The following is a 7389-nucleotide window of genomic DNA, read 5'->3' on the forward strand; positions in this document are numbered from 1 at the left end:
TATTTGATATATTGTCAAAATAAATTGGATAGGGCACTTCGGGCTAGTATTAGTGTTTATGTAAATTTAATGGAAAAGAAAAAAATTCTTGCAATTTGATGGAAATAAAATCTTGTTTAAAATATTGATGAATCATAAAAACTCCTCACTGCTAACAAAGATTATCCTCAAAAAAAATAAGTTGGTCAATTGTCTCGCAAGGAATGCCATTGAAGATAAAAGCTAACAAGATACTCAAAATTTTAAAAGAAGGCTCAATTTTCAAAATATTTTTTAGCCATTGCAATTGCAACGCCTACGTGTCACAATTACGACAATGTGACAATGACCTATTGGCATTACCATTTTCCAAATTGCAATGTTTCTTGTGTCACAATTGTAATAGAAGATCTTACCATTGTAATGTGTGACCCCAAAAGTGTGTCGCTTGTCCGACGTCCTGCCATTGCAATTCGGGTCCAAATATAGCCATGTCATATTATCTTGGTCATCTCTTCTTCCTTTGTACTTTCTTTCCTTTCATCTTTGTCTTCTCTGTCAAGATATCTTACAACAATATGACCAACTTTGTTACATGAAAAATAAATTATAGGAAGTTTATGTTAGAGTAATTATTTGTTTTAATTAATTAAGTTGCCTATTATTCTAGTTTTCTTAAGCTATCTTGCAGGTGCATATAATGAATATTTTATTAATTATATTGTGCAACCTAGCTTTTTTAGGCTTTAGGTTACCCTTTTTGGGTTTCGATCTCCTTTATAAGGATTGATCTCTTTGTATTTTTATATAATGAAGATCCGTTGAATAATATTTTCTTTGTCTAAGTTTTTCAGATCAAACCCTTGCCTCTTCTTGTCTTTTTCTTCTCTATGACAAGTTTTCTGCATGTAGGTTTTCTTGGGCTTCGTGGATTTGTTGTACGCTTTTTCTCAAATCCTACATGGTATCAGAGCCAGATTTGCTGTAGCTTATTCAGTGTTTCAAGAAAAAGGGAGAACAAGGGTTTGGCAGATCAGATCTAGTGTTTTCTTAAGCTTTTTCTGAGAAAATAGGGGGGTCACTAATTTTCAAAGCAATTTGAGGCCAAATAGACTTCACGGATGGATTCAGAAGGCATCAAAACCCTTGTTTTGATATAAAATTTGTCCGATTTGGACAATGTTGATCTGGGAGGCAAAAAAATTTGTGCAACAGGCTTGTACGGCCCTTGGCATGCAGTTTGAGGTAGAAAATATTAAAAAAATTGGTTTTTGACCGCCGCAGTTAGTAAGTAGAAACCACTGCTGGTCACCAAAACTGCTAGCGGTTGCAGTAAACCGCCAGCGGTTACTACCAGCTGTCCCGCAAACCGCTAGCGGCTTGGTGACCGCCGCGACTCCACCACCGTCGGCTGACCACCCACCCTCCTCCTCTGCCGATGTGATCGCCCAAGACCTCCGCTTCGCTCGGCCCCTGCACCACTCAACCACCGCTCATCGTGGTGGCGCATTTTTTAAAAATTATTTTTTTATTAAAAAAATAAAATTTCATGCATTTTTAGAGGCCCTGTTGGTTTTTTCTCTATAACTTGAGCATACAGACGTATTTTTTTTATCCAAAAAATGTGTCGGAAAGCTGGTTCCAAGATAGAGATGATGGTATAGGTGTTTTTGGGTTTTGATGCAGTTTGCTTGCCTGTTTTGGTAGTCAAAGCTAGATATTCTGTTTTGCACTCCGGGATACGTATCTTGAGCATCCGATCTCTGATTTTGGACTTCTTTATATCACTAGAAAGCTCTTTCTGTGCTCTTTCTAGCGATGCTAGTTGTTTTTTCAGATTCTATTCTAGGAACATCCTATTCAATCTTTTGCATTTTAGCATTCTGGTGGATATCATGTTTGTTTCAGGTCCGGGGATTGATTTTGTTGCTTCAAATACTTTGTTTTGGGCTCTACCTTCTGTTGTTTCAGCCTTATTTTTTTTTCTGATCATTGTTGATTTTCATTGTAAGCATCTTTATGCAACACACTAAGATAAAGTGCCACTCTTGCATTTTGGGATCTTTTTTATCATTGTGATTCGTTGTACTCGCACTATTTTATAAAGTGTCATGGGAGGGATAGTTGTTTGTTGCTTATAGGCCCTCTTTCTCTTTTGCCTCATGCAGTGTCGATGACACGCGCCTTTATTGGTGTCTGTACCTCACTCTCGATGTGTCTGGTCCCTGTGTTGTAGGAAATTTTTTGGCCCACCTTTTCAGCTGCCTGTCACCTCACTTGCATTAAGGGGGGGTTATTTTTTTGTTATATGCTTCTTTGGTTGATGGTTCATTGGTGTGAGCTATGTATTTAGTACCTAATCCTACATACTAGGCCATTGCAGTGGCTGGCTACCTATGCATTTTGGTGAGATGGATCATCTACAATATAGACACACTCGGTTCGTGCCTTCTATTTCCATGGAGGTTCTACATATCAACATTTTGATAAAGTTTTGTGGTTCTTCATGCTTCAATGATTCTCTTCTTATCTCTCTTTGTTCCTTCTTCTGGAACATTCTTTGCTATCTCTTTCTGGAGTAGGGTTTTTCCCATGTGGTTTTCTCTATTTCTCCTCTTTATAGAGATTTTGTTGTGATTGGGTACCTGATCAGGCCTTGTTTCCAGGACCTAATTTTTTTGCTTTCATTGCTGTGCTAGGTTAGCTTACCTCCTGAGCTTCACTTAAGGGGGGGTGTTAGAGTAATTATTTGTTTTAATTAATTAAGTTGCCTATTACTCTAGTTTTCTTAAGCTATCTTGTAGCTGCATATAATTAATATTTTATTAATTATATTGTGCAACCTAGCTTTTTTAGGCTTTAGGTTACCCTTTTCGGGTTTTGATCTCCTTTATAAGGATTGATCTCTTTGTATTTTTATATAATGAAGATCTGTTGAATAATATTTTCTTCATCTGAGTTTTTTAGATCAAACCCTTGCCTCTTCTTGTCTTTCTCTTCTCCATGACAATTTTTTTGCATGCAAGTTTTCTTGGGCTTCGTGGATTTGTTGTGCGCTTTTGCTCAAATCCTACAGTTTACCTTTGTATTTCCCTTTGCCTCTTGGAATTGTTCTAGTTATTAGTGCTTCAAGCTCGTCAATTTTTTCATCAAAATTATCATTGCCACTTTTGACATATTTCCCTTTTCCTTTATTGCTAAGAACTGATTGTGATTTAAAAGCAATTTTAACAGAGATAGGACTGAAATTATCAATATTTAAGATCTCAAAAGCAATTTTCCTACCAATCACACCTTCTAAAGTTAGGTCATTACCTAAAGTACATCTCAATTCTTGTATTTCAAAAACCCTAAATGCATAAATAGGAAGTAGAGTTCTCAATACCTTGTTGATTACAATTTCATCATCAATCTTTCCATTGGCTCCTCTTATAGCATTTACAACCTCTTTGATTCTCCCAAAATACTAGACTATATTCTCACCTTTTGTGATTCTTATTTCATCAAACTTACCTCTCAAGCTCTCTGATTTTGCTCTCAAGAAATTCTTGTCTCCTCCATAGATGTTCTTAAGTGTATGCCACATTTCTTTAGCAATCTAGCAATCTTTTATGTCATCAAACTCAACATAACTTAGGGCTAATGCAATCTCCAACATAGCTTGGTTATGTTCTTTTTTTTTCTTTCAACTCCTGAGTTGTCAGAGGAACTATTGTTATCTCCGCATATACATTTTCCACAAAATGTATTGCATCAGATCATCAATTCCTGCTAGATATAGTCTCATCAAACTTTTCCATGCACGGAAGTTCTCTTTGTTCAACCTTAGCACCTCCTTTTTTTACATATTGATCTTTAGCTTCAAGTACCTTCAAACTTTTCTCTACAAGAACCAATGCTCCAATACCAATTGATAGAATGTTTTAAATAACTAAGAGGGGGTTGAATCAATTATCTAAAGTCCAAATGTACCAATTGAACAAAAAAGCACTTAAACAAGTTCATATCTTAACATTTATTAGCTCAACCTCTACAATAAACTTTTAGTAACATCAATTAGCAGTCTACTGTCCTAAATATAACAAACTTGCAAAATGTAAAATTAACAATAATTCATCACAAATAACATCCACACAAGTTTGACACTAAGATTTGAGGTGGAAACCTAATTTAAGAAAAACCACCAGTAACATGTCACCAACCTTTTCACTCTTTTGAAGTGAGCTCTTTTAGGAGCCAACCCTGTTAAAGGTTATAAAACACACTATTAAATGTGACCTTGTTAGGAGTGACTTTGTTAGAGGATTTTAGATCATCCCATTAGTATAAGAATAGATTAAAATATTTAGGATAAAAATATGAGGTATTTGATATATTGTCAAAATAAATTGGAGAGGGCACTTCGGGCTGGTATTAGTGTTTATGTAAATTTAATGGAAAAGAAAAAAATTCTTGCAATTTGATGGAAATAAAATCTTGTTTAAAATATTGATGAATCATAAAAACTCCTCATTGCTAACAAAGATTATCCTCAAAAAAAATAAGTTGGTCAATTGTCTCACAAGGAATGCCATTGAAAATAAAAGCTAACAAGATACTGAAAATTTTAAAAGAAGGCTCAATTTTCAGAATATTTTTATAAGTTAAACAAAATAAAATCTTTAATCAACATGTCTATGACTACTTAATCAAGTGTAAGGTGTATGAAGATATTTTAAAATGACATAGTTTCAGAATTCAAAATACTAGGATAAGTCAAAATTGAAATGATTTTGTCTCTAAAATAAAAGGCCATTTAAATAGTAATATAGTTCAACACTATTAAATTTGTTTTAATAACCATTAGAACTTAATGTTGATTGTGTAAAAATAAATATAATTAATATTTTTTCAACATTAAATATAGTAAACTTATATTAATTAATTGTTAAAAGTTACTAGAATTAATTTATTTTATTATTTTGATGTATTATAAAGCTTGAAGTTTGCATGTGGAAATGGAATAAAACGTAATTGAGGTAGCTCTAATTCTGAAGTTAGAAAAATACAATCATCACATGTACATTCAAATTCCACAACCTATGGTAGCATCCTCCCAGTGATTTTTTTAGTGGTGAATCTTCTCCAATTGGCTATTTTGTCTCTTTGGGAGATCGTGATTTGGCTAATAAAACCTATATATGGGGTCAACCATGTCACCAAGATATTAAATAATTTGGGTCAAAATCCAAGGCTAATCACTTATTAGTTTACACATAATTGGTCCCAAATCCTGGTCCAATCGCCAATGTAATCTACATTTAAAACACAAATATTTTAAAATTTTTGTCAAAGTTTCTGTAGTGTTTTCTTATTGGACAATATTATTTCGCCCTTAAAATAAGATAATATTTTCCCTCGGGTTAAGCATTGCCTACCATTTTATTGACATATGTCTCTAACTATCCTCGTTTAGCCAACTATTTTATGTTTTGGTCTTTGGGACACGTGTCCTAATTCTAGGAAGATTTAGATTTTATAGTATGTCGTTTAAAATTGGGCCCGAAATAGAGCTAAAGCCATTGATCTATATTGCATCAATGGTCCAAATTAATTCCTTTCACCATAAAATGACAAAATTAAAAGTGATGACGACCAAGTTGGCAATAAAAAAGGGATCATTATTAATTGAATCTTAATGGATTAGCATACTACAAGTACACTGTATAATGTACACTTGGCATGTGGGCCATGGACCACTTGTGACTATAAATTCACCAAAAAAAAAAAAATCTCTCTTTGGAAACCGACATATTATCCAATTATATTAATATTTTGTGTTAGATGAAATAATTAATTCACCTCTTACATTATAAAAATATTTATGACCAACAAAAAAAATCGCCTACATTTATTTGCGTACCAAAAAATATAAAATTAATTCGCCATAGTTATTATTAAATTTTGATACGGAAAGGAAAATTTCACCAATAGAAAATAAATTTCTCCCTTGCCTCGAATGAAAAAATCGCCATCAATTAGAAATTTTTCATGCATATAAAATGTTGAATTCGCCAACATTTTACATATTTTCTTCAGGAGGGGTTTCTTAAAGTTATCCCTGCATCCTCCCTGACTATGCCTCATTATACTTCATGAACCAGTAGACATTTTAGTGAGAAGTAATATCTTGCTTCCTAAGACCAAGTAAATGTGTAATGAAAATAATACTTAAGCATGAAATGTGAGCATAATATGATGGTCTATGTGTGTGTGTTTGCATGTGTAAGGGGGGGTGGAGGGGTGGGGGCGCAGAGAGAGAGAGAGAGAGAGAGAGAGCACGATTGTCATTTGAGTGCTTGTCATTGTCATTACTGTCTATGGTTGCCATTATGTTGTCAGTGCTTTGATTTGAGAGAATGAAAGAGGGATAGATATATAGATGGACGGATGGATAAATAGATAGATAGGGATGAAAGACAATTATCGTTCCAAAAAAAATAAGTTGGTCAATAGTCTCGCAAGGAATGCCATTGAAAATAAAAGCTGACAAGATACTCAAAATTTCAAAAAGGGGCCCAATTTTTAGAACATTTTTATAAGTTAAACAAAAAAAATCTTTAATCAACATGTCCATGACTACTTAATCAAGTGTAAATTGTATGAAGATATTTTAAAATGACATAGTTTCAAAATTCAAAATAGTAAGATAAATCGAAATTGAAATTACCTTTCCTCTAATATAAAAGGCCATTTAAATAGTACTATAGTTCAACAATATGAATTTTTTTTAATGACCATTAGACTTTATGTTGATTGTGTAAAAAGAAATATAATTAATATTAATATAGTAAACTTATATTATTTAATATAGTAATGACAATTAATTTTAACTCCGTTGTATCTGGCGCTCGCCATCAAAACAGTATGCGAGTCTTTGCCACCATCAAAGCAGGCAGTATTTTGCACGAGTCCAATTCTAATCGTCTTTCACGCTCTTTTTGCTGTAGAGCCTGTGAAAGCTAACCAAGATCTTATTGCTTTAACGCTTTTATCACTTGCAAGAACAATAATTAAAGCTCGATATGGCGTTTTGATTAAAACTAAGTTAAGCGACTCAAGCAAATTAAAATAAGAGGATCCGTGGCGCAATGGTAGCGCGTCTGACTCCAGATCAGAAGGTTGCGTGTTCGATTCACGTCGGGTTCAATTCCCTGAACCTCTCCTACTTTTACGAAATCGTGGACAGCAACCAGACCGATTGAAATTCTCTACTTTTTCGAGCCAAAGAAGACGAATTGAGAACAAAATAGCCACGAAGTGGAGATGCGGGGTATCGATCCCCGTACCTCTCGCATGCTAAGCGAGCGCTCTACCATCTGAGCTACATCCCCCTGTTTGAGCCTAGGCAAATCCTGCATCTGTCTCGTA

At 34.1% G+C, this 7389-nt stretch overlaps 2 non-coding genes across 2 annotated transcripts; one reads left to right on the forward strand and one right to left on the reverse strand.

Annotated features, from left to right (window-relative positions):
* The first annotated feature begins 7095 nt into the window (after positions 1-7095).
* Positions 7096-7167, forward strand: TRNAW-CCA (transfer RNA tryptophan (anticodon CCA)). The gene has a single exon. It is a non-coding gene; the product is annotated as a tRNA-Trp (tRNA).
* A 112-nt stretch (positions 7168-7279) lies between these two features.
* On the reverse strand, positions 7280-7352 carry TRNAA-AGC (transfer RNA alanine (anticodon AGC)). The gene has a single exon. It is a non-coding gene; the product is annotated as a tRNA-Ala (tRNA).
* Between the last annotated feature and the right edge of the window lie 37 nt (positions 7353-7389).

Source organism: Cupressus sempervirens, chromosome 4, assembly GCF_028749045.1.
Source record: "Cupressus sempervirens isolate cs-2001-9-10 chromosome 4, ASM2874904v1, whole genome shotgun sequence".
Classification (NCBI taxonomy): domain Eukaryota; kingdom Viridiplantae; phylum Streptophyta; class Pinopsida; order Cupressales; family Cupressaceae; genus Cupressus; species Cupressus sempervirens.